The sequence below is a fragment of the Fukomys damarensis genome, unplaced genomic scaffold (assembly GCF_012274545.1).
Source record: "Fukomys damarensis isolate Sample0158 unplaced genomic scaffold, DMR_v1.0_HiC HiC_scaffold_14, whole genome shotgun sequence".
Lineage (NCBI taxonomy): Eukaryota > Metazoa > Chordata > Mammalia > Rodentia > Bathyergidae > Fukomys > Fukomys damarensis.
In genome coordinates, this window is record NW_022900926.1 from 17,175,492 (window position 1) to 17,203,215 (window position 27,724).

Sequence of the window (27,724 nt, forward strand, 5' to 3'; positions counted from 1 at the left end):
ATATATATATATTGAAAATACCATGAAATATCTACAAATTATAGTTCTATTATAAAGAATAGAACATTTTTAGTAATGAAAGCAGAAGGACATAGATGCTCAAAATCTCAGCATTTTCATTATAAGAATCTCAAATTGGTGGATTTACAATTTAGCTATTTTTAAGCATATTTTTAAAACCATGTTTTACAATGGTGAATTAAAGGTCAACCCAACCAGTCAGCCTAGTACCTCTCTCTTCTCAAAGAGAGTACCTGAAACATCTTGATTATATGTGAGTAATGTTTGCGTCCTGTTCCTCGCTGATGTGTGCACTTTTGTCTGTACATGTGTATAATCCCTCTTTGTTTTACCTAATTCATCACTCATGTATTCACATATTCTATAAAGCTTTTGAGAGCCAACTATCACCTGATAGGATGATAAGCACTTAGAGTGAGAATGTTCTGGCATTGAGCTCCAGTAAACTGGAGAGACATACATGTGAGAAAAATGTGTATTTGCTAAAGTATTTATACATTTGGCTTATTTTTTAATTATAAAGGAGAAATCAGTCATCCTGCTTAGCCTGGGAAGAGGGAGACTTCATCAAAGATGTAGCCCTAGAATACAGTCTTGAAGCAATATATTGACTAACTCATTCAACATATTTCATCACCTATATGGGGGCGCAGTTTTGTATATTAGGTGTACAGTGCGGTAGAAAACCAAGTCTTTGCCTTCATGGAGTTGATATTCTAGTGGAGAGAGCATTTTACAAAGGTAGAAGAAGAAGCAGGAAAGTGTATGTTAGTCAATCCAAGAGTATGAAGCAGTAAATGGTAAAAGCAAGATGGCACTGCCTCCATGGCTATATGATGGGGTGATACGCGTTAAACGGCAGAGGCCACAGCAGAGTCCGGTTTCCATATTCAGCCCACCAACCTGGCTCTGTAATCAGTGGGAAGGCAAGATGAAAGCAAGAAAACAGCCTTGCTGTGGTGGTATATTACTGTGAGAAGAAAAAGTCTGCACACAGTAAGGAAAATCAGTGCAGAGAGGATGGAAACAGGGAGAGCAGTTAAAAGAATTGCAAAATGACAGCATTTCCATGGAAACAAAAAACAGTGATAGTAACAGATGAGAGGAACTTGGGGAAAGAAGGGTCACTTTTGCTGAATTAGTGTCGGGGATAAAAGATTGTGAGTTTTAACTTGGGCAATGGAATGAGAGAGGTGTCATTAACCCGAAAAAGAGAGTTTGTACAAGATACAGTTCCTCTGAGCCAGTGAGAAGGAGAAATTCAGCCTCAGACAAGAAAGGCTGGAGAGGTGTTTGTCAGTTCTTGTCCCTCGGATGTGCTGCGAGCACTGAACTGGATGAAATCCCTTGGAATATTCCAGGGCGTGGAAGAGGAACAGGACAACAAAGGTGGGGAAGGACTACGGGAGTCAGCAAAACGTGCTTGAGATAATAGCACATCCTGTGGGCTGCACAAACATGATACATAGTTCTGTGATACTTTGGAAAGCAGTAAGTTTTTTCTCAGCTAACTTCTAGAAAGCCAAACCTAAACCACATCTGTGTGTGTGTGTGTGTGTGTGTGTGTGTGTGCGTGCACACATGTGTGCATTGTTTTGTTTTGGTTTTTTTGGGTACTGGGGATCGAACTCTGGACCTCGTGCTTGTGAGGCAGGCGGTGATACCGCTGAGCTAAATCGCCAGCCCCAGTGTGTATTCTTAATAGCAAGTTTATTATCAAGCAATAACTGACATTATTAAGCTAACTTGTCATTTATAAGTATTCCAAAGCCTCTGGTCTAGAGAGGTTAGATCAAGTTTTCAAGAAAAAATAGGGGATTTGTTAAAGAACTAAGGCTAAAAAGACACCTCCCAATTCTCCATTCAAATTTTCTTAAAGAACAGTTTTCAGTTATACTTATCTCACTTAGGTCAATATTATAATGACCAGAGATTTACAGATAAGTTTGCTAGGGTTGAATATGCTACAATAACACAAGAAACACAAAATACTTTTGTTCTAAGTAACTCAAGTTACTCTTAACTTAGACTATGTTGCTAAATAGAGTTGCACCTACTTTGCCACTGTACAGATTTCCCCCCTGGTGTTGTTTGGCATGATGTAGAACATACATTCCTAGTGATTTTTGAATGTAGGGAAACATATGCTTACCCATACTTTACATGCAGATTTAAATCAGGCTTAGTACCAAGGAAAATGGCAGAAATAATTTTACTTGCCATTAAAATGTGTCTTAACATTAATACAGAGAAGGTGCCAACCTTTAATTTCCTAGAGTCAAATGTGAATCAGTTTTTGTATACATACCTATTGCTTAAGACAAATTAAGATCATTTTTTAGAAATATCAAACCAACAGATTTTTATCTTCATTGACTAAGTGCCTGTAATGTATTTCAGAGTTAGCAATAGATCACTGGCATGTTTTGCACTGCAAACTTTGTAGCCTTATTGAAGCATAAGTTTAATAAATATGGTTTGATGTGCATAAAATTTCATTTCAGCAGAACAAAAATAGAAGGATTAGATGGTGACAAGTTTTATTAATTCATTACAACCATGTTAATGAAGAAAATATTTAAAAATGTAAAATGACTATCAAAATGCCTAAGGACTTATCAAATGATAGGAGTGATCAGATCATGTTTTACAAGGCAAAATGAAAGAAGAAATCAAGCAGTTTCATGAATAAATAAAAGAGAAAAAGCTAAAAAGGTTCAACATGACCTCTCCAGTGGGAGCAAAACTCAGGGTTACCTGAAGAACAGTGTTTATTTTGTACACATAGCAATAGGGGGCATGGCAGCAGGGGCAGGAGCTCCTTACTCTGAGCACATACTCTGCCAATCAAAGCTGACGGGAATCTGTATGCTTGTAGGTATTGCTCATTTAAAGCTAAGTGCGCATCTCTGGAAAGGGCAAGGGCTATGGGATTCATTAAGTTCATCCTGGTACCTCTACTCACCTAGAGAATTTATCTTGAGTTCCAGGTCTGATTGCAATTTACCAATGCTCAGTTCTAGAAATACCCTGTCAGGATTTGAGTGCAGTCATAGTACCAGATTTTGCAGACTGAAAATGGTTAATTGTCATGTCACTTACAAAAAAATGTTATATACTCATTGTACACTGTCTAGGGATCCAGCCTCTTTTATTAAGATAGCATGCCAAAACAAAAATGATGTTAGGTTATAATGAGAAATAGGATGTGCTGGACTTGTTTTGATGTTGTTTTAGTTTTTTGTTTTCCTTGCAATGCTGAGGTTAAAACCAAGGGCTGTGTGCATGCCAAGCAAGCAGTCTATCAATCACTGAACTACACCCCTGGTTCACTGGGTTTGTTTCAAGTGCTTTCATCTACTCAGTTGTTTAACAGTCATAAAACCAAGTGAAATCCCATCTCTGAGAGAGGCAGAAGCAGGTATTTGTGACTTTAATTCCCACCTGGGCAACTTAAAATTTAAAAAAATAATAAGGTCTGGGAATGTAGCTCAATGGTCCCTAGGTTCAATCTCCAGTGCCACAATATGTAAGTAAGTAAATAAATAAAGAATGAGGAAAGTAACTTGATTAAGCTGACATGCCTAGTAAGTGGAAAAGCACATTTAGATTTTAAAGTAGTGCAGACTTCCTGCAACGGTAAAGAATGTTCTATATTTGAACTTTCTAATGCAAAATAGCCTCTAACTACATGCAGCTATTGGGCACTTGAAGTGTGCTGAGTGCAACAAAAACCTGGATTTTAAATTCTTTTTAATTGTGTTTCATCTAAACTTTAGCAGCCTCCTGTGGCTGGTGGTTCCAGCACTGGACAGCAGCTGCACGCACACCCTCTGTGAATCCTGCGGCTCTTCTCTGTATGTCTTACTCGCTTGACCAACACTGAGATCCTGTCACAGACCAGCTCTAACCTTGGTGCTGAGAACAAAACAATGAACAACAAGAAACAAAACAAAAATAGAATTTTTGCTCAGTTCTTACGATTAAATATCCAATTAAGGATTTTGGTGATGCTTTCTGTTGAATTTGGGGTCCAGGAAATCACTCACTTTTATGAAGAGATGGATGGAAACTCAATCACATGCTCAGGACTGGTGTACTCGTTCCTTTTGTTTTAGGCTAAATGCATGCATTTCCCTCCCAAGGCTTAAGACTGAAGAGCGAGGACTGGGCTCCAACAGAGGCCCTGCTTCCACCTACTGCTTTTGCACAAGAAGCTGAAATCTGTGGAGGGAGCTCTGTGGCAATGGTCAGAAATGCAGCCTTGCTTTTCTGCTGACCTCAGGTAAGAAAACAGGAGGAAAACAGAAGGGAGTCAACCTAGGGGGTCTTTAAACCATAGTGCAGCTGGGCCATTCCCCTACCGTGGTAATAAATAGGAAGGTGGGAGGGAGGTTTGGATGGGTGGAGTTTTCTTCCTTCTTGACCCTCCATGTGGTTCTTTAGCCAGGAGCCTGGGAGGCCGGGATGGGGCTTTTCTCTCCCATTTCTATTTGGTTTTAAGTGAACCAATTCATTAACTATCACACTGTGGATTTTTCCCTCTTTGGAGAAACCCTTTCATCAAGGACCCCCTGTTGGCCCCCAACATTAATGTACCTTCTTGGAACCACTGAGATGGTAATTCATGTGATACTGAACCAAAACAAACTACACAAAGAAGTGAAGTAAAGAAACTATGCCTTGTCAAAAATTTGACCACTCAGGCTCTCTCAGAGAGAATTAAGCCCATCGTAAAATTATTTGAGTGACCGATCCATTAAAATGGATGAATAACTGGTCCCATTCTCACACAAAGAGAAAAGTTAATTCATGATGAACAATGGATGTAAGGTATTACAACTTAATATTTATACAGAAACCTATTTAATAATGGATGGACAACATATTTCCTAACTCAGTTCCAACCCAGTCATATTGTCAGACCTGGCTTAACAGAAATTACATACCCAGGACTAGAGAAGGGCTTTAGGTTCCCCAAACTGATGACACTAGCAACATTAAAAAGCCCTAACTGTAAACCCTGCTCATTAACACTTCCCAGAAGAACCTCAAATTCCCCCCAGATAACACTCTTTATTGCTTATATGAAATATCAAATCTATTTAAACATCCAAATTTGCCTCCCTTACTTCCTTATCTTGAGACTATCATTACCCACATAAACGGGAATGTTATAATTCAAATGTTGAGAGGCTTTTGGTAAGATCTTGGTATTCCTGCTACTCAGTAACCTAAGTTCTTAACCAACAGAGACAATACCCACTCAAGAAACAGGGGCAGATGGGAAGAATGTCACATTCCCTGTTCAGTCCCCCACCAGCCACATGCAGCAAATGCTTTAGTTTAAAGTTGGGCTAGACAATGTCTTGATCTCCATTCTGAAATAAACCACCTTGTTTTCATGCAAGTCCAAATCTTGAGATATGCATACCTAGGCCCTTCTATGACAAAAGTAGATGGCTACATTTACTATGTTCTATGCAGATAGATGAGTATGTGCCATTTCAGGTATGTCACACACCTTGCTGTATTTCATTTACCCCTTATAGGCCTCTAAAATAGGTATCATAATTCCCACTTTGAAGATCACTAAAGAATTAGAAGAAAGGAACATAACGATGTATAACTTGCCCATGACTACATAGCTGAATTTCAAGCCCAAGTCTGTCTGATTCCAGAATCATTCATTCTGTTATTTCATTATTTGTTTGGTATTAATTTATAGTTTCAAAGGACATTCATCATTTATTCTTTCACTAACCCATTCAAAACTATTTAATGACCAACCATTGTGCTGGTGAAGCTCAGTAGGCAAGACTCCTGTGAGCATGAAGCTTCACTGACAGCAGGCAAGGGATTACAGAAGGGGTCGTTGCAGAGGGACATAGATCTGAGACATCAGTCTTTTATTTTTGGTACCTGGGATAGAACTTGGGTCTTTGTACTTGTGAAGCAGGCATCAGAACCCCTGAGCCAAATCCCTGGCCCAAGACTTCAGTCTTAACAGTAAGAAGGGACTGATAATCAGAGCTGAAAGAGTGTGAGTATCTCGGATGTGAGAATGACCAGGAGAAAGCAAAACATAAAAGGGTACCAAGTCCTAGAAGCCCCCTGGAAAGATCCCATGAGAAGAGAGAGCAGAGTATTTGTGGGGGGGAAATGACAAATTCTAGACAGAGTAAAGACTGGGAGATGCCAGGAGGTGGTGATAATAGATGAAGCTGTGGGGTGAACAAAGGTTAGATCTTGCATGAGCATGGAAATTATTTTTAGGAATTTAGACATTAATCTAAAGACTGTTTGGGAATTAGTGGTTGCTAGGTGGGAAAATGTGTGACCAGATTTGCAGCCTAGCAAGCGGAAGGATGACGGCATCCAATGTAAGACCTATATTTATGTGAGGCTCTGGAGCATTTGAAACGGGGCTGGTTCAAAGTGATACGTGCCATTAATATAAAATAAATGTCAAATGCGAAGACATAAAACAGGGAGAATATCAAGTATCTCCTGAATTTTTCAGTGACAGCATTTTGAAATGATATTACTTTTGGTTTATGAGGTGAAATAAAATGTTATTTAAATTGGTGGCTCGTGTTTATTTTTACTGGCATCAGGAACTTTGCAAGGGTGCACGTGGTTCACAGTATTTCTGCTGAGTAGTGGAGGTGAGAGAATACAGCTGAGGGGATGAGAGGGCTGCTGAGGTCGGCTGGGTAGCTATTTCGATACGGCAGGTCTGAAATACTGCGGCGAGACAGAAGTTAGACCCACAGTGCATGAGGGAGGTAGAATGGAGGAATGGCGGCTTGTTAGACACAGGGCTCTTTGCAAAGAGGAGCATTATGGGAATTCGCTGAAGATGACGCCTTTTCACAGGATTAAGGCAGGTTTGGAGGACCTGTGATCAGTTTGGCAGCACAGCCTTCCTGAGTTTGAAAGGTCTGTGGGCCATGGTAAAGGAGAGACACAGGGAACATTTGGATCTGTGATTCTGCGTGCTTATCAATAACAACACTGTGCATGATTTAACATTTATCATGTGCCAGGCATAAACTATCTCGTTTAATGTTCACATGTATATTAGCCTATAAAAATAAGCCTATCCTCTGCCCTTTTTTCTTTTGTTGCTGTACATCATTAGTTTACATTCTTATCAGGTCCAATACTCCTCTCTTAATATGTATTTTATAATGTCCCTTTCATATAATTGGCATGTATGTATATACATATATATAATTTAACAATTTTCAATATGGTATCCTAACTATATGTAAGAGAGAAATGACAAGAAAGAAATTTATAACAAAACCTTATCTATTTAATAATTACATAAATGCTTTTCATATAATAAAATTATTTTATTTTATTTTATTTTTTGTTTTTTTGAGACAGGGTCTCACTATGTAGTTGAGACTGCCCTGGAACTCACTATGTAGCCCAGGCTGGTCTCGAACTCACAGCTATCCTCCTGCCTCAGCCTCCCGAGTGCTGGGATTACAGGCATGTGCCACCACGCCCGGCTATAAAATTATTTTATTACAGCTAAAGATTATAGAAAAAACAGCAAAATTGTTAGGTACCTGAATCTCTATGTAGATCACCATGAATATATCAGCTATGTGCCCACGTGTCAGTGTACTGATTGGAAATTCACAAACCACGGGTAGCATTGTCATTAGGATATGATTTTCTGAAATTCTTGGAAAGTTCCAAATAAAACAAAATACAAGTTTTCCCCAATTTGCATAATACACACCCTTCTAGAAAAATTCAGCCTACAGTCAGGCTTTCTACACTGCTTGTTTTAAAAAGTGTCCTAATGGCATTGATATACAGGGGAACAATTTGAGCGTAGTCCATCTTCTTATGCATGGCTCTGTTACTGAGTAGGTCTAGGTGAATGCCATGAACAACACTTAGCTAAAGCAGCCAGATGGGGCTAGACAAATGTACGTGCGGACACACTCAGACCTCTCCTGGTGCCTTCATTTCACCATGGGTGGCGTGTGAAGTGTTAGAATTTCCTGTTTGATTTCGGATACCCTTCCTCCATCCTCACAATTAACTCTCAAACTGCCAGTCTTCTGTCAGTCACCCAGTGCCATTCACGGAAGTATTTGCTCTATTGATTTTAGTTCTTGTATATTTCTTAGCCATTTAATGTGTGTAAAACTGTGCTTCCATTTTTACTAGCATCTCCCTTTTCTCTGTATGTGTCACTGACAAAGGTTTTCAGTGTCCCTAACTGTGTTTCTTGAAAACCCTATGGTTTTTATTATGCAGTTTGGCATAGCACAGTGATTTTATGGAACATGTATGTTTTCTTATAGGAGAAATGGCTTATTAGGGTTCTGTGACCTCAATTTGTCTTTATAATCAGAATGAAGTTCTAATTTCACACCATGGTAAATGGGTTTTTCACTTTTAAGAGTGCATTGTCCTGAGGGACATTCAGGTTGTACAAAAGCATCCTAAAGCAGATATAATGGTGCACACTTGCAATCCGAGCATTCTGGGAGGCAACAGGAAGACTGGAAGTTTGAGCCCAGCCTGGGCAATTTAGAAACTGGAGAGATCCTGTCTCAAAAGGAGGTTGTAGCACAGTGGAAGGCATTGTGTCCAATCATCTGTACTGTAACGGACAACAAGTAAAACACGTTGCTGGAACCTCAACATCCCAGAACTCTGTGCACTCACCACCAGTGGGACCCTACAATCACAGCACTGATCAAAAGGCCCCATAGATTTCCAAAATGCTCTTGGGTAGGGGTTAGGGGGTGACACTGACCGACTAGCTTGCATGAAGCCAAAGGGCGTAAAGATGAATAGCAATTCACATAGAAATGTAGTTATTCATCTTCAGGAGTTCATTTTCAGTATCATAGAATCAAGCATTCTGAATTTTATGGCTAAGAAAATATTTCAAAACATTTGGCATTTTCTATAAGTTCATCCTGAATATAGTTGTTGACACATAAATGCATCTACTTTGTGTCGACTGCTACTTTTTTTTTTTTTTTTTTTGGTACCTGGGATTGAACTCAGGTCCTTGCGCTTGCAAGGCAGACCACCAAGCTGTTGAACTAAATCCCTGGCCCAAAACTGCTACTCTTTAAGTTGATTTAAAGCAATGATGACAATGACTGCTTCTGCCTTTATGGTGTTAAACTATTAGTATGGTGATTATGTTCAAATCCAAGTAAACCAGGTACTAAGATTGCTACTGTTTCCCTTATACCATTATAGCCCATATAGTCCAACTATTCTGTTTATTTAACCTTAGCAGCATAAAATATTTGTAAAACATGCCGACATTGCTTTGCACACGGAGAATTTTAAAAATGACCTCTATGGAACAAACTTGTAATTGTGTATCTCATCCCCTCCCTATGCCAGATCTCTGCACTCAGAGCCTCTCTCTATGCAATTTTTCATTTTGCCTGTCACAAGTAGTTGGCTTTAATCCCATACCAATGTATGCAACTTGTGTGGATTATTGGAATTGCAAATTTAAATTCTAAATACATCTATGAAATATGAAGGCAAAAAAGGAGACAGCTTAGATTTATTTAGGTCTACTAAGTTAAATGCAAGACTTAATAAAGACGAGCCATTAAAAATGGCCATTGCATTAAGTATGGGCAATGCAAAAAAATAAAATTAAAAAAATAATCGTGCCCTCCAACTGGTTCTTGAATGTCTTTAAATTCTAAATCCTCTGTAAATAAAACAAAATAAGAATTTATGCAATGTGTTCTGCTTGAGTTGTATTTAAATTAGCCAACTGGATCTCCAAGCACACCCCTCCTCAAAGGAAAACTGGTGCATTATGCCTCATCAAATGATGGTAAATGAATAAGTATTAAACATTCTTAAGGTAAAATAAAATATTTAAGATATTAATTTAAAATATATTAAATATTTTAAAATTTAAAATTTTAAATACTTAAGATATTTCCTGATCTATTTATTTATTTACTTATTTAGGTGCCAGGAATCGAACTTTTAAATATTTAGATGTTAATTTAGAAATTCAAATATTCAAATATTTAAAATATGAAGATATTTCATTATCCATTTATTTATTTATTTATTATGGTGCCAAGGATTGAATTTTTAAATATTTAAGATCTTAATTTAAAATTTTAAATATTTGAATATTTAAAATATTAAGGTATTTCATTATCTTTTAATTTATTTATCTATTTATTTTGGTACTGGGGATTGAACAGGTCCTTGAGCTTGTGAGGTAGGTGGTGGCACCGTTGAACTAAATCCCCCACCCGTGATCTTTTTGTTCTAAAAAACTAACCAACTACTAATTACATTGTTTCACATGCTCTTACCATGCGTTGCATTTCTAGAATTTGGGTTGGTAGTAGCAAATCACCACAACTAATCATGGAATAGTCACAAATAAAATACAAGTTATATAGACATATATCATCATTTGTTTTTCTTTACAGCTTAGGGTAGGTCTGGTAAAAAATGAATGTCACAAATAAAAATAACTTCTCTGTCCTGCCTTCCAAAATAAAACAAAACAAACAAATAAGCATGTCTAAGGAAAATTCCAAAGTGACTAGTCGTTAACTGTTTTATCTTCTAACAATCTGTACTTTTATATTAATCATCTCTATTTCCATGAGATGGAAAGATTAATCAACTGCACCTTAATTTAAAAATGAAAACATCAGCACAGAAACCTTCCTTTCACATTCTTTAAGCATGAGTGGGATCTCAGGATCCAAATAGCTATTTCTAGGCCAAATAGTAACTATAAACACTAAAGTAAACAGATTCTGCTCCATGAGGAAGGATGGCAAGAATGGTATTGTGGAATGCTGATTTATTTCTTTCCGAATTTTATTCCAGAAAGATTTTCCCTCTATTTTAGATTCGCTATACAACATCCATCATTTTGGACTTGGATATGATTAAGACAATGTATACCAGCCACACCCTCTCTACAAAGTTCCAAGGACAAATCTTTTGCCATTTCCATCACTGTTTTGGATAAGGTGTCAAAGTCTTTAAGGGAGGGAGATGCTGAAGAGCATGGGAAAGACCCCTGAGCCAGACCTTTCATCTCCCCATCCCACCCTGTTCTATCAGCTTGCTCTATGCTTTCCGGGAACACAGCAAGTGCAAAGTGAGAATAATAAATAGATTTCAGAGAGGATTGAACAGTTAGGTGTTATTCTGCTCTACCTCAAGATATAGCCCCCGAACCTCACGTGATCATAGGTGCTTTGGGAAGATGATGGGATTGTAGGGTTTATAGCTGACTCGCTGTTAGGAGGTGGGATTGGGCTGGAAGAGGTGGGTGTATGGGAGCGTGGCCTGGAAGGGTTTATCTCCCTTCCCAACTCCTCCCTGCACTCCCTCTTGGCCTGGTCCACCATATCATGAGCAGCTATTCCTTTGCCACACCTCTCTGCCACCGTGCCTTGAAGCCGCTGGATTGTGGACAGAAACCCCTACAGCCTGTGAGCCAAAATAAAGCTGTCCCCCTTTAAATTGTGGGGGTCTGGTATTGTGTGTCAGTGGCAAGGAAAATAGACATGGATGGCAAGTGCCGAGAACAAGAGAACAGGGCCTGGGAGTGGGCAGGTGCTCTACAAGGGTGTGCTATTACTTTCTTTGCTTGCAGGCTGGAAATCTAGTTACCCATCTTGATAGCGCCCGCCTTGGTTCCCACATGGTCCTTACCACGTCGTATCAGTGTACTCTCTAACATTCCTCAGCTGTGCCCTCTCTGTCTCAGTGTGCCACTGCGTTAAAGTACAGATTCAATCATGATTCAGTTATGACGAGGTCACCAGATTGGGAGGTGACCGCCGCCAAGGAGACAGTTGTTACTCACAGATCCCAACGTGAGAGACCTGCTGTCCCGTGGGGCCACGTGGGTGTGCAGCAGGGTCACTTGAGAGGCAGTGAGGGGGAGACATAGGCAGAGGTCTTGGCGGTGGTTTCTGTGGGGAGAAATGAGAGGCAGGGTGAGCTGGTTTAGGATCAGCCAGTGAATGGGTCTCAGCAGGCACTGCAGTCTCTGGGCTCTGTGGTTGTTGGCTCAGAGGTGGTTAATGCAGAGAAACAGCTAGGACCATACAGGGCAGTGCTGGCTAAGGAGGCAGCTGGGGGCTTGAGATCTGAATAGATAATGATATAAATGTTCACCAGCTTCTAAGATGATAGCGTTTGGTATTGTTAATATTTCTTATTCAGTATCAGAATTCTTGGTAACCTAGAACTTTAGTCAACTACTAGCAATTAGGATTCAAACTGAGGGTATTTTCACATCTCTGATTAGGAGAAGAGTTTAATCAGTCACTTTAGAAGGTCAATATAAGCTAATTGATAATTTAGATAATGTTTTAGAAACGATGTTTGGTCACCATGGTGACCAACATGGAATTTGTTTTGTTTGTTTTTTCTTATCTACCATGGTATATACTGTTATCTTTCTTTATGATCTGAGGGTTTTGCACATTGGTAACATAATACAGAAAAGTAATTTAAAATAATATATGGAAGCAAGCATAAATGCATCATTAATTTGCCATTTTGGTTTCTTTGTGGATGTCTCCCCAAAGCCTCAGAGGAGCATAGGTGGGGCTTTGGGGGGATAAGTAGAGCATGGGTGTATGATACTCATGGCCGCATTAGCCCACTGATGGGTCTGCAGCTGGTTGTGGTATTGGAAGGTGTGGCCTGGGGGGAAGAAGTGGTCACCGCAAGCGTGGAGTGGAAAGGTCTACCCCCCCTTCTCCTCCCACGATCTCTCTCCCCTCCCTGCCCTCTCGCTCTGTAAGAAAGCTTCCTCTGTCAAGCCCCTCTGCCAGGCTGCCCTGCTTTGGAGCCAGCTGATTGTGGACTAAAACCTCTACAAACTGTGGGCCTTTCCTCCTTTAAACTGTGGGGGGGTTGGGGATTTTTCCAAACAATGAGAAAATAATGAAGACACCTGCCTTTCTCCCTTTGTGCACATAGAATTTCATTTGGATCCCTAAATTCTTTCCAACAAAGTCTGACTTTGTTAGAGTAAAAGCATAAGATAAAATGAGCATGCGCCTATACAGTATAAACATTGGACGAACCAAAAGTTGCCATGGGTGAGGGTGGGGTGGGATTCAACTACAAAAAGTTATGAGGGAATTGTGGGGTGATGGGCTGTCCTGTATCTTGATCGTGGTGGTGGCTACACATCTGCATGTAGCTATCAGAGCTCATAAAGTTGTACATTACAAAGGTGAATTTTATTCTGTACAAATTACACTGCAAATAAGAAATGAAAAAGATTGGAATGACAACTGTTTTCTCAAAAGCTGGGAAAATATTAGTGGGTGTGCTTTTCCATCATCGAAGGGATCGAGGGTAATACATTTGTATATTCATAGGAGTGGCAGGCAACTTTATACTTAAAAACATTATAGAATAGCTCCTTTACACTGAAGTGCCATTGTCTTTGTCATGGAGGTAGAGCGTGCCTGCCCGATGGTGAGGTATAGAGAGGCAAACATTCAAGACATGCCATCAAAGAATGACCTTCCAGAGGTTTGCCTTCAGGCCCAGAATTTAAAGATACTTGCTTTGGTGAGAGCAGGGAGAGTACTTTTCTATGGTTTGATTGCTGCGGTGCAATCTGTGATTACTAGGAGAGTGCAAATCAGGCTACCGCATCAGGGGAGAGTGGAAGTTTTCAACACCAAGATGCCTTCCAGCCTGCTAACTAAATCTTGCTGCAAATAAAATTTCACTGTTATTTTTGATGGGTAAAAAGTAACATCATATTTGCCGAGCTCTTATCCCTAGTGAATGTAGAGAGAATATGTCTTCTGCAGTAACATTTGTCTTTGGGGGAAGTATGAGTCACCTGTTGAACGAGATGTGAAAAAAAACCCACCCTCCCCCTCAAACAAACAAAGCAAAACAAATGATAAGAAGGTGGCAACTATCTTGAGGCAGATGCTATTTCTAATCTGTTCCTAATACAGTGGGGAAATCTTACCTCCATTGTGAGCTCTTTTTCTAGTTGAAAAATTGTTTTAATGTTTGAAGGTGCCTAACAAGTCATCTCTCTTCTTCCTTCCTCTGGAATGATCTGCTTTAAACAATTGAGAGATTATTGCTTACATTTGATAAACACTTCATGAGTTCCCCTTACTGTTTTTTAAAGTTGTACTAGACAAAGTATTTGGAATGCAAGGACCAGTTCCCGGTGGATTTTCTTATTGCTCTATTTATGGGCTTTTTCACATTACCTAGGTCAACCTGCTCCAATTCTCAGACCATCAAAATTAATTGAAAAGAATTGGTTCTTTTCATCAGTGAGTAAGTACTTCTTTTAAGTCCTCTATAATAATACTCTATATTTGATGATCCCCAGCAACATCATATTTATCATTCAAATTTTTACCATAACCCAGAAGAGCAGATATATATGATATATACATATCAATATCATATATGTATATATATGAAAGAACCATAAGTAGCAAATAGATGAAGTAGTTTCATTTCAAAAGTTTGGGGGCTATAGGCAAACATTTGTCTATTTGTTAAAAATATTTCTTTAGCACTACCATATGTCAAGCTTTAAATGCTGAAGGTACAGTAGTGTTACAGTTTATATTTAGAAGATCCCAAGAGCCTTATACGCTTGTAAGTACAGCTTTTGGAAGAGGATTGGATTATAGGGTTTATAGCTATTAGGAGGTGGGGCCTGGGGGAGAAAAGATGGGTTTCTGGCGGCATGGCCTTGGAGGGTTTATTTCCCTCCCGACTTCTCTCCCCACTGTCTCTCCTTCCTGGCTGCATGCTGTGAGCAGTTCTCTGTTCTGCCCCTGTTCCATGCCATCTTGCCTTGGAGCCATCTGGCTACAGACTGAAATGTGAGCCAACAATAAACCTCTCCTTCTTTAAAGTATTTTGTTTCAGGAACAAGGAAAGTAACCAAGACAAGCAATAAACAGGATAGCTGAGGTGCTCAATCTTCTATATGAGATGTATATTCTACTGGGTGTAACACACACACACACACACACACACACGAAATGATGACTAAACATGGTGAATCCAGAGCTAAAGCTGGACTCCTTCAGCCAGAAGCACTCTCTGGGGAAGCGATATTGGACCAGATAACTGTGCACTGTGAACAAGTGGTTGGGTGAATTCAGGGAAGAGTGCGGAGGCAGAGAAAGCAAGTATGAAAGTTGTGTGGTAGAAATGAAAATGATATATTCCAAAAGCGGAAGTGTGAAGGGCGAATGAGAGTGCTGGTATAGTAGTCATCTTTTAGTTACCATAGCAGTCAGCTTTCCTGTCACTGGGACAAAATACCTAGAGCTTATGGGAAGAGAGGATGGATTTGACTCATAGTTTCAGAAAGTTCAGTCCATAGTATAGGCTGACTGCAAGGCAGGAACATCATGGCATCCAGGGCATTGTGGAGCAAAAGTGCTCACTTTATGGCAGCAAGGCATTTGTGCCTCCAAAGTCACACCTCTCAGGGACCCACTTTCATCCGGGTCCCACCTCCTACCAGTGCATTCAGCTATGGACACAAATGCATTAATCCACAGATGATCCAATTGCCTCTCTAGGAGTTTCTTAACCCAGTCAAGTTGACTGCTATGGTAACTATAGTGAAACACCGGAAGTATTTTATTTGTGAAGAAAAGACGTTTATTGAGCTCAGAGTTTTGCTGTATCAAAGTCTAAGATTAGGTAGCCCCACTGGTGCAGTCTCTGTTGAAGGTGATGGGTGGTGTCACCTCAGAAGTGTGTGTAGAAACAAGTGGTCTCATTTTGAAACAGGAAGTAGAGGAGGAGTGGAGAAGCCACACTGGTTTCTTCTTGTAACCACCCCTTCTCAAGGTACCTTAATTCCTTCAGAGGAAAATGTATTCAGTGACCTAACTCCCACAGGCCCCACCATCTCCTGATAACTGACCTCTCTGGAAACCAAGCATCCATTATACAGAATCAGCCTCTGGAAGGCCACTAAACCACACCAAACCACAGCAGGAGGTGAGGAGGACCAGTTGAGATGAGAGGGGGAGCAGCTGGGTCACCCACACAGTGCAGGCTGAGTGAAATAAATGTGCTTCGTTCTTGGTAAATGGGAAACATCTGGAGTACTTTTAGTAGGACAATGGTAGCCTTTTAAAATCGTCTTTATTTGGGAATCATTTTTAACTTTTAGAAATCTTAGGTGAGGGTCACAAAGAATCTGTCTATATCCTTTACTCAGATCACTGTTGGCATTTTGTCAGTCGCATCGTTGTTTATCTCTATCTCTAAAACATCTTTATCTCTACCATTTGAGAGTGGGTTGCATGCAAGATGGCTCTCAGTCTCTAAACATATTGTTTGAATTTCCTAATAAAAAGATTATTTTTGATGTGAGCGTTAATTTTATGTGTCAAATTTATTGGGTCACAGAATGCCCAGATACTTGCTTAAAGATTATTCTCGGTGCTCCTGTAAACGTAGTTTTGGATGAAATCAACATTTAAATTAGCCAACTGAATATAGGAGATTGTCTTTCCAGGTCTGGGTGGGCCTTGTTCACCCAGCTGAAGAACAGGAAAGAATGGAAATCCTGACCCTGTCCTGTCTGATGGAAAATTCTTCTTTTCTGAATGTCACTAAACTGGGAGATCATCTTTTCCCCCTGGACTCAAAATGAAACTTTGGCTCTTCATGGATCTCTTGCCAGTCTTTGGACTGACTGATTCACCACCATCAGAGATTCTGCAACTCTTTTCAGATCTAAGGACGTACCAGCCTTCATAATCACATGAGCGATTTCTTTTAGTAAGTCTCTTCTGTATGTGTGCGCAGCATGCAGCCTACTGGTTCTGTTTCTCTGAAGAATTCTGATGAATATCTCTTCCATAGCTACAGAACAGTTATTAACTTAAGGAAAACTGAGAATTAATGTAATACTTTTATCCAAACTGTCACCTATGTTCTGAGTTAATTAACTGAATCAATGATGTCTTTTTAAAAGCAATTTTTGTGTCTTCCAGTGAAAGAGCTAGTCTATAATCCCACCTTGTGTGTAATTTTGATACCTCTTAGTATTTTTTAATCTGGAACAATTTCTCGGCCTTTTAAAACTGTTATGACAATTCACAGTTGTGAAGGATGCAGCACCCTCCCTCTCTTTCCCACCCTTGCATCAGCCCTTTCTTAATGGAATGACCCTGATCTCGGGTTGGTCAAACATTCCCTCGAGATTAGATTCAGGCTGTGCCTTCTTGGCAGACTGACACAGAGGTGGCGTTCGCCCTCCCTGGGTACAAAATGTCTGTCGACCCTGTTTGCCATACAGATTTTAATCTTGCCAAGGTGTCGTCTGGTTTGTCCGCTCTGTCGTTCGTTCCTATTTTCTCCCTGCTACTTATCAGGAACATGCGAATATCCTGAACCTTAGCCAGCTTGGCTTCCTGGACTTCGCGTCTATTGGTGATCCCCACCTAACGTCATCTTTACCAAGATGCCTGCCAAATGACGATTTCCCTGCAGTACTTCCTCCACGTCTGCAGGATGCCGCAGCAAAGGGAGCCTCCCCTCCTCCCGTTCTTTCTTTCATTACTGTTTGTGTGGACTGTGGGTCCTTATTTTTTAATAGTTTATGATTCATTACTGCCTTTAATGATCTTTTTTTCTCAAACCATTGTCACAGGAGCTCCTTCAAGCTGTAACCCACATCCCTGTATGTAGGGGTGGGGGTTTTTCTTTAATTTTTTACATAAATGTGCTTTTCCTGTGTCTTGTTATACTTTCCTCATCCCAGATATGGAAATAATCATTTCATGGTACAGTCCTGATTCCTCTTAGTGGGACATGGCATCAGAAGTTAAGATCTGGGTGTTGGGCATTACGACTTGTCTTTGCTTCTAGGTTCTTTCAGCAAACATAGCTAGAAAGTGTGTGTGTGTGTGTGTGTGTGTGTGTGTGTATGTGTGAGTGTGCATATGTGTGTTCATATCTGAGCCACATAAAGTCATACACGTACATGAAAACACATTTAGAAATCATGGATCCGCTTCAATATCTCCAATTCCAGTCCATCTCTCAAGATTCTTTCCCGCCTTTGACAAAGTAATAGGATGTTAAAAGATTCTCTGACCCTGATATGGTGATACGCCACTATAATCCCAGCATTCCAAGAGGCTGAGGCAGGAGGACTGCAAGTTCAAGCCTGACCTGGGCAACTTAACGATTTAATGAGTTCTTGTCATAAAATAGAAAGTGGAAAAAAAAAAAGAGGATGTAGCTCACTGTGAAGGTGCTGGGTTCAATTCCCAGTGCCAAAAAAGTCCTTCAGGTTATTCTGAAGACAAAGTATTCTAGGGTGAGCATGTGTGAGAGCCGGGTGAACAATTAGGATCTATTGTAACAGTTCAGGGAAGAAATGATATGTCTTGAGGCAGGGTGAGAATAAGAAGTCATAAGAAATGGCTGTTAACCTTGAAGGCATAGATGGTGTGGTGAGGACAGGGTCTCTGGTGTAAGAAAGTGAGGAAAATGATACTTTATTCCTAGGGGCTTAATCTGAGCAACGGGAATGATTCATTTGACAGAATTTCAGGGGAGCTGAGCTGACACTTTCACAGAGCAGAAAGATCTGTTGACCTTCTTTACTCATCTCTATGAGAGAGCGAGAGAGGAGAAAGGAAGCACATTTGTGAACAATGAAGTCCCCCAATCAGAGTCTATCATTAAGCAAATCTTTTTAAAGTCAGACTTTAAATGCATCCTTGAAGCACCCCATGAAAGTGTTTCAGATACAGAAATTATAGCTAGGAGGCTCTGGCCAAGAGAAATATCCAGATGTTCCTGAATGAACAAGTTCTGGGAACTGAGTAAGAAAAACAGACTGCTTTCCAAGCATTGATATATTTTAAGGAATTTCCTAACATTGGCATCCATCAATACAAATTCCATAAGGACCTGACAGAGAGCAGGAATTACACTGCTCTCTAACGAGAGTTATGCCCTGTGGCGATCACAAGGAGGGTCAGAATGACTACCCGGCAAGAATGCAACATCCTTCGTGCCTGTATGTTTCCTTCTGACCATGTGTGCGCACAATTTCTGCGCAGCTGTCATCACTGCATGTTTTATGATGCATGTAACCTCTGTTGATCATCAGAAGCATTTTCACATTTATATCCCCTTTTACAAGATGGGCATCCACTCCCACATTCCCTCCTCTGCTCCCCAGCCTACTCCTATACCTTCCCACATCCCCATGCAATAATTCTCTCAACACAACATCTACGAGCTTCCAGAAGGCAGATACCACAACTCTGGCCATCATATTTTTCCTTGTTGCTTATCTCCTACTTCACTTTGGGGTGGGAATATGTTTCAAGTCACATAAAGAAAAATGTTTGATGACTTATCTACTGATTCATTTGATCCTCTAACTGGATGCTGGGCTTTCAAAGAGACACCTACTTTCTCACTCAGACCCCTAAACACAGTTTGGTCTGCTTTGTTCACTATGTCCACTGCTACCAGGAGTGAAACCCCACTGTAACAGTTAGGTAAGTACTAGACCCAAGCTTATTTAGACATCCACACAATAGCCTAGGTCAAGTCCACAGAGGAATCTCAGCTTTCCAATTTCCTACATCCTCATGGACAGGTGCACCTTAGGGACACCTTAGGGGCAGCTTCCTGTCTAGGGCTGCCATGATCTGTGCCTAGTGCAGAATTCCAATGGTCTGTCTAAAACCTCTGAACAGTGCAGAAACTTCCTTATCTCTGAGAGCACAGGGGCCTGAGGGAACAGCACTTCCTGCATTACATGAATAAGAAACACAGTGAACATGATTTATTTAAGATGTTTCATGCTATAGCTTATGCATCATTAAATCCCCAGGCAGTCTGCATGGCTGTTGATCTCTGCTTGCTGGAACATTAAGGTCTGCAGTGCATTCACCAAGAAGATGTAAATCAAGGTTCTTTAGGTATGGAGTAGACACTGATGTGCTGACTTTCGACCACCTGAGAAGCTGATCGGGATCTGCTGATATGAAGAGGAAGTCCAGGGAAAGGAAATAACATAGAACTTTAATTGTTTTAAAACTGCAAAATCTGTGGGAATGTGATTTCATGCTCGTTTTTCCCATTACAGTTTTGTTCCCTGCCTACTCTCTTCACTTCCCCATTCCCCAGAGAATGGTATGTTTAAAATTTTATGAGCAGAGAAATTTTAACATGCATTTGGGGAAAGCTATTCAACAGATCAAAAACTAAACCTCAAAATAAAAAAATATATGTATGGGAATAAAAACTAAAGATCTCATACTACAAGAAAGGCCTGCAGTTTGTGTCTTGGATCCATATTTTTCTCAGAATTTTTTTTTTCTTTTTAGCAATTTCCAGGTAGCAGTTCTAAAGAGAAGCGCTACCTGGAACTCTGCCAAATCAGTCTTAGGCGATTTGTTATACTGACTGTAGGTCATAGTTGGAAATGTTGGCAGGTGTTGCGAGCTTGCCCTCACTGAAGAAGCCCTGGTGAATCCAATTTCTTTTTGGTTTATCTCCTGAAGATCCTTCTATATACTTCTTGAACCAGAAAGATTAGCTAGCCTGAGCCTCCACCCACCTCCCATAGTGCCTAGTGTGTCAGTTGCCAAGAACCACGTGAATTTTTCAAGAGCTCTTTATATCTCCATCTATTCTCAAAAGACTTTTCAGTGGATTGGTGGAAATTAAAAGGAAGGCAGTGCATATCAACTTATTGGTAAGAGTGAGCTGACCTGGTTCTAGTGGTCTAACCATATGTTCTTCTTGGGTTGATAAAACTCAGGACCATATACCAGGCTGCTTAAACAATAGACATTTATTTCTTACAGTTCTGGATGCTGGGAGGTTTGAGATCAAGGTCCCAGTAGATTTGGTTTCTGATGAGAGCTCTCTTCCTGGCTGTCGAGGGCCACCCACCTTCTCACATAGCAGAATAAGAGCCCCAAACTCTCTTCCTCTTCATATAAGGGAACCAATTCCATCCCCACCCATATGACTTCATATAACCTAGCTTCCAAGAGTCTCATCTCTGAATACCCAATACCATCACATTAAGAGTTACTGCTTGGGCCAAAGATTTAGCTCAGTAGGTCTGCCCCCTGCCTAGCAAGCATAAGGTCCTGAGTTCGATCTCTGTTTCCAAAACAAAAAAAAAAAAGTTACTGCTCAACATATAATTTTTTTGTGGGGGGAAAGAGATCCAAGTATAAATCACTGTACAAATTCTGGAAGGAGCCTCACTCAGGGTTGGCTCAGATAGCTTGACAAAATAAGTGTCTGTCACTTGGGAAGGTAACCGCTGAAAACACTTATAATGTCAACAAGTTCACAAGCACAAACATAATCTATTGGTCTGGACTGAGAAGGTGATGGAAATCTCCCCAGTACTCAGGCACTCATTTAAATCTTGATGAAAATACAGCTTTTCCCACAGAAGCTGTTTGTGACTCACTCGAGGGACCACCCAGCCATGCGAGTCCTGTAAGAGATGTGTCCATCTCTGTGTCAGGAGCGGAGACCAAGGAGAAAGAATGCTCATGGCTGCCCATGCTCTTATTGTCTCTCTGCACTGCCCTGTAGTGATGGGCACTGCTTTCCCTGATACAGCACCAGCTCTCACCTCCTTCTCATCCTAGAGGATACCCTCCCTCTGACTAGCCTGTGGTCACCATCCAGACTGTGGCTGGAGATTAAGAACAGCAAAAACTATCACAAGAGACACAGTTTATCCAACATTGCTGATATTCCTGGGGTGTCTATGTGGTGAGATCCTGGTTCCTTTAGATGGTCATTACAACTGAGCTCACTGTGATTTTCCTCCAAAATACACACTAAGCTAGCAATTTCGTTTCTGCCCAGTTTTATAGGCTCCGAGCTACGACTGACTGGGGCAAGTGACAAAGCTGTCTGTCCTCTTACCCTTGCTCAGCTTCTCCAATCAACTGTTGTACACACTCAGTCTTCTACAATCAAGTCTTCAGCAAATGCTGACATTTATATCCAGTTCTAGGGTTGTCGTGTATTGGGCAGAATTAAAGAAGTTATGTTACAGATCTGTTTGAAAAATTTTATTTTTATTAACATACAGCTAATGTAACCCACTCCCACCTCTGAGGTATTCTTCTCAGAACAGTTAAATTTAAATGACAACTCAGGAAAGTAGAATTATGGTGAGTCTCACCAAAAGCATGTGAGTATCGAAAATAGCCTAGAAAGCTCAGAAGTCTTTCCTTTGTCTTAATCTTAACGGAGCAGCAGAATTTATTACTCCATCCTTATCCCTGTGTTATAGTCTAACCAGGGTTCCCTATTCTATTCACACATGAGAATGTCTTTTTTCAGGTAAAAACTAAATTCATGGACCTGAGGAAAATGTTGACTGCAGCAAATATTATAAATACCGAAAACAATGATGAATTCATTTTGATTTTTATAAGTGGTAAAATTACCTAGATGCATTTTTAAAATGGTAGCGCTCATGAGCGAGATCTCTATTCAGGATGCAGGTAGAGATTAAGACACGCAGCAGGGCTGGGGCTGTAGTTCAGTGGTAGAGGCCTTGCCTAGAAGTACAAGAAGCCAAAAGCCGTGCGGGAGCTCTGAGAAAGGGAAGGAGAGGCGGCTTCTGAAGTTCACCTCAAGTCACTACTTGGGAGCCAATGGTGGAGATTTTGTGTTTCACCTGGGCAGGACTTTAAAATTCTCAAGCCCTTCTTCCCCTTCTCTCAATTCCTCGTCCATCCAAATCTTTCCTCACTGGAAGAGAGCATTTCACGATTCCTATGAACAATCTAGAATGAGGAAATAAAGCTCCCTCTTTCAGAGGAACTGTTTGGTATCCAAATTATTAATTGTAATGATAATAATTTTAATAATGGCCATCAGTATGTGAAGTCTCTTCACATGTATTATCTTTATAAAACTCCCTGCAACTCTTTATGTGCAACTTTTAGCCTCACTCAATGAAGACACTGAGTTATGCGGCAGCTAAGTAGGTTCTCTGAAGTTACAATGTTAGTAAGTGGCAAAGCTTTAATCCAAGTCCAGTCCTGATATTAGTCCTTTGTCTGAGGAACAACTGGCTAAAAATTTTCCCACATTGTCTTTTCACTCTGTTGGTGGTTTCTTTTGCTGTGCAAAAGCTTTTTATAAGATGAGATCCCAGTTATTGATTCTTTGTGGTATTTCCCATGCAGTTGGGGTTTTGTGCATGAAGTCTTGGCCTACACCTGTATAGATGTGGGTCTAGTTTTAGTTTTTGGCAAATAGAAAGCCAGTTTTCCAGGCTCCATTTATTAAAGAGGCTCTCTTACATCCAGTGAAGGTGTTTGGCTTCTTTGTCGGAAATAAGGTGGGTGTGTTTGGGTTTTTTTCTGCATTTTTAAATCTGTCCTGTTGATCTTCAGATTTTTTTTCCAACACCATACTGTTTTTATCATGGTAGCTATGTAGTATAATTCCAAGTGAAAGATTGTGATGCCCCTGCCTTGCCTTTGTTGCCAGGAATTGTTTTTGCTATTCTAAGTCTCTTGGTTCCAAATGAATTTTAGGAATTAAAACATACAAAGAATTGAAAAAAATCAGGCCCTCCAAATTTAAAGACCCAGTCCAAAAGTGGGCATCTGAAATGAATATACACTTCTCAGATGAAGAAGTACAAACAGCAAATAAATATATGAAAAAGTGTTCAACATGACTAATCATTCCAGATATGCAATTAAAGCAATGCTGAGATTCCACCTCACCCCAGAGAGAATGGCTGTAATAAAGAAATCCACCAACAACAAATGCTGTTGGGGCTGTTGAGGAGAAGGAACCCTTCTCCACTATTGGTGGGAGTGCAGACTGGTGCAACCGCTGTGGAAATCATTGTGGAGACTCCTCAAACAGCTAGGATTAGAGGTCGCATTTGACCCAGCTATGCCCTTTCCGGGTATCTTCCCAAAAGAGTTAAAAGCATCATACCACAGCGATATGTGCACACCCATGTTTATAGCGGCACAGTTTTTAATTGTTCAATCTTGGAAATGGCCAAATGCCCAGAAACCAATGAACTGATAAACAATTTTTTTTTCAATACAGTGGAACACTACTCAGCCACAAAAGATAAACTTGAGACATTTCTAGGTAAATGGATGCATCTTAAGACCATACTTTTAAGTGAAATAAATTGGCATGTGTAAGTGCCACATTGTCTCTCTAGTATGAGAAACTGAAAGTGTAAATAAGGGCTAAAATGTACAATAGATTTTGTGAAATAGGAAGAAAATGTTCAAAAGGAAAGGGAGACTAAGGAGGAGGATGGGGAAAGAAAGCAAGCAAAAAGGACAAAAAGGAGAAAAGAAGGAAAAATAGAAACAAAGGTTTGCAATTAAGGAAGAGAAGTGGGTAGAGAGGAGGGGAGGGGATGGGGAAGAAAAGGAATCAAAGTCTCTCAAACCCAGTCCTGTTGTATGTGTTGACTTAGGAAGCTGCCATGGTCCTTTCCCCTTAGATGAAGACATGGAACGCTCCATTTGCTTTCTTGGACTTTGTTTAGTAATAGATTCTTCCAATTCTTAGCCCTTGAAATGCGCTGCTGGACGGGTGTGAATGATAGTGGTTGAAACTATGAATGCCGAGGTCACAGTTCCTGAGTAAAACCCTGGCATGATCACATATTAGCTATGCAATTTGGATGAGATATTTCCTCACTCCCTGCCTCAGTTTCTCATCAGTAAAATGAGGTTAACATTAAATAATTAACCCAAGTAGTGATTTGATGGTGAATTTGATAAAATACAAGTAAACACAGATAACATGTGAGACTCTGTTATAATCTGCTCTAGATGTGTCCCGTACACTTGATAAATATTGGATATTATGAGTCTTTGATTATAAAAACATACTGTACTGTAACCATTGAAATCTATTTGTAAGGCCTATGCCTGTGGGGACTGGCAAGGTGGTCAGTGACACCAGATGTCTATCTAAAAGCTTTGTGAATGATGATGACCTTATTTTGGAAATTTATGCCCAAATAGGTCCCTATCAGGCCACATGCCCTGTGTGGTACAGTATGGGACCCTCCGTGGTGCATCTGATGTATCATGGGAACTCTGAAGATGAGGGGGATTTCTTGAGGACTCCAGGTTACTATAACCCATCCCACCCTCCTGGGGGAAATTAACTGGCTGGGTTCCAAGAGATTCTTATACATCAGGCAACAAGACTAGTTTTCCTTCTTAAAAATGAGTTTAGAAGCCCTTTTGAACCATCTCAGAGCCCAATGTATTCAACAGCAGCAGCTCCAGACAGTATATTTTGATAATTTACAATACAATTATTTTATACAGAAAAGCTCATTTCTCTTCCAGATTTTCATGGAGGAAAAAGTCTTTAAATAATCATGTTATTATTGCTTTTTTTGTTACTAGAAATAACAAGAACACCAGACAATAAACAAAATATTTTTCACATTTGCTTTTGTTAATATTCATGACAACCCTGAGAAGAAAGTAGAACAAATCCATCAGAAAACGAACTCACTTTGTTTTCTTAACATTTCCAATGTGTTAAATCTGTGGTTTCTTTCTTTCAAAAGTGCAACATTGGGACTATCAGTGACATTTTGCTAAGTCTTCCTGTTTTTGGACATTTGACCCTTGAAGTTCTTTCTGTTCTTGCCGTGCTGTCACTGTGCTCATCTTAGCTAAACCAGCCATCATCTGCTGTCACAGGTCCTACAACTGCTTCTCATACGGCTCTGGCTCAGGTCAAATCCAAGGGTCACTCATCTCTGTACAAATCCTGCTCAGCTTCAAAGGTTTGCATTCAGTTTTTATGACCTCTAAAAGGTTTACCAAATTCTTCTATAAGAATGAATGTCTTTCTCACTCAGTTCTCATTGCCTTTTCTTTGAGGATATTTTTAAGATAATATACAGTACCTGGTGCCTTAGTGATTCCTGAGAATATACATGTCTTTATAACCACTGGAAAGGTTTTTGAAGATATTTATTCAATGTGCAACTGCTCAGTTCCTAGCCTAGCCCATCTGCTTTGTAAAATTGCACTGCTGAAAGCAGTAAAAGGCTATTTCAGCGGTGCATTCTAGGACAGTTTATTAAACTTAGTATCAGCTGCACTTATGCACTGCTAGAAACTTGTTTCAAATGTCAGTTATTAAAAATAGTTTTTGTTTGTTTGTTTTGCACTAAGACCATTTTATCCATCTAAGCAACAGAAACCTTCCTTTCCTCATAATTTCAAGCTGGCTTCCATGAAAATCTAGAATACAGAATTCAAAATGTTCTAGACATTTAGAGAAATATTTAAAAAGAATAAGGAAGTTGAATCTGAATTGAGGTAATTTCATTCATGGGAATCCTCAAATTAAGCAGGCTGTGGTTAGCTTGGAAAGTTCTCAAGGATTGTATTTAGAGAGAATTGAGTTTTAAAAAATGGGGTTAATAATGACAGGATAATGGAATTCCAGTTGTCTTGATGAAGAGAAATCTGTCTTTTAAAACTATGTTTTAGAAAGAATTGGTTATTGTTTTCAAGTTGTATATAGAAAATTCCAAAAGATGGTGGCTTTGACAACAACACAATGACAACAATAAAAAGCATTTATTGATAATCACTAGAGAAACCTACCAGGAAGAAATCAATCATAAGTCTCCAATCTTTTCTCTGAACTTTTTATTTAATGACCTATTTACCTACTTGATATCTACAATTAGATGTCCAAAAGGCATCTTAAACATAGCATGCCCACTGCTAAATACAAAAATAATACCAACAGCAGGAACCAAAAAAGCTCATTAAAGACAAAAGGAATACATAGATTATTTTGCCTGCTACCATCAAATAGCTTATGGGGCTTTGCTGAGCTATTTACCGATAGCAAGCAAAATAATATACTTGTAGCAGAATTCCAGAAAAGAAGAAAGTAGGAAAAATATTTGAGGAAAAAAAGTCTGAAGTCCTAAATTGATTTTAAAAACTCTACACAAAACAACCTGCAAACCCACAGATATGGGAATTTCAATATACCCCAAAGAGAATAAGCCTAAGTAAATTATACCAAAGCATTGTCATTCAAAAAAAGGTTCTAAAATTGTTAAAGTAACTGAAATAAAAAGGTGTAAGGATGGCAAGCCTTGTCAGAACTATGCAAGCCCAAAGACACAGTGGCACTGCCAGAGAATTGAAAGAAAGGAAGGAAGAAAAACTCACCTAGAGTTCTACATACAGCAAAAATATCTTTTAAATATGAAGCAAAGCAAAACTCATTCACAATGAAAACCCAAAGAATTCACCACCTGTGTACCTATACTGGAAAAATGTTACGTACAATTCTTCAAGAAGAAACAAATACCAGATAGATTTTTGGATTTCCATGGAGGAATGAAAAGTACTAAAAAATGTGAAATATGTGCATAAATAAAACTTATCTCATTTTTAACTGCCTTAAAAATAATTGCTTAAAGCAAAAAATAATTATTACCATGCTTACAAATACATGTAAAAATAAATTCTGTGACAGTAAAAGCACAAAGGCCTGAGGGCAGATGTGGAAGTACAAAGTTGTCAAACTACACACCGAGCAGTGTAATATTTGCAAGTAGATGCTGATGTTTTAGGTATTCGTGTCTTAAACCTTA